Genomic DNA, 291 nt, shown 5'->3' on the forward strand with positions numbered 1-291 from the left:
AACCCCTTTTTGCAGGTACTAAAAGGAAAGGGAGAGGGATTTTTTTTAAAGAATGATAATGATTTAATGGTCTAAAAGGTGTGGTTGAGGATGCGTAATTCATATGATTTAGAAGTTATGTATTTCGGTGCGATTCCATCAGAATTACGTCATTCTCAGCGGAAGCGTAATACCCGAATGATCAATGAGATAATCTCCATTGTAGAATTAACCCATCCTCACCCATAGCTTTTTTTTCTGCAATTGTCACAAATAAACAAGGAATGCACACCGTAACACAGTCAGCACCGG

The 291-nt window shown here is 38.1% G+C and overlaps 1 protein-coding gene across 1 annotated transcript in view; it reads left to right on the forward strand.

Annotated features, from left to right (window-relative positions):
* LOC119592927 overlaps positions 1 to 291 on the forward strand; it is a gene marked incomplete in the record, with an annotated part of 145,168 nt that overhangs the window by 138,195 nt on the left and 6,682 nt on the right.

This window comes from Penaeus monodon, chromosome 31 (assembly GCF_015228065.2).
Source record: "Penaeus monodon isolate SGIC_2016 chromosome 31, NSTDA_Pmon_1, whole genome shotgun sequence".
NCBI lineage: Eukaryota > Metazoa > Arthropoda > Malacostraca > Decapoda > Penaeidae > Penaeus > Penaeus monodon.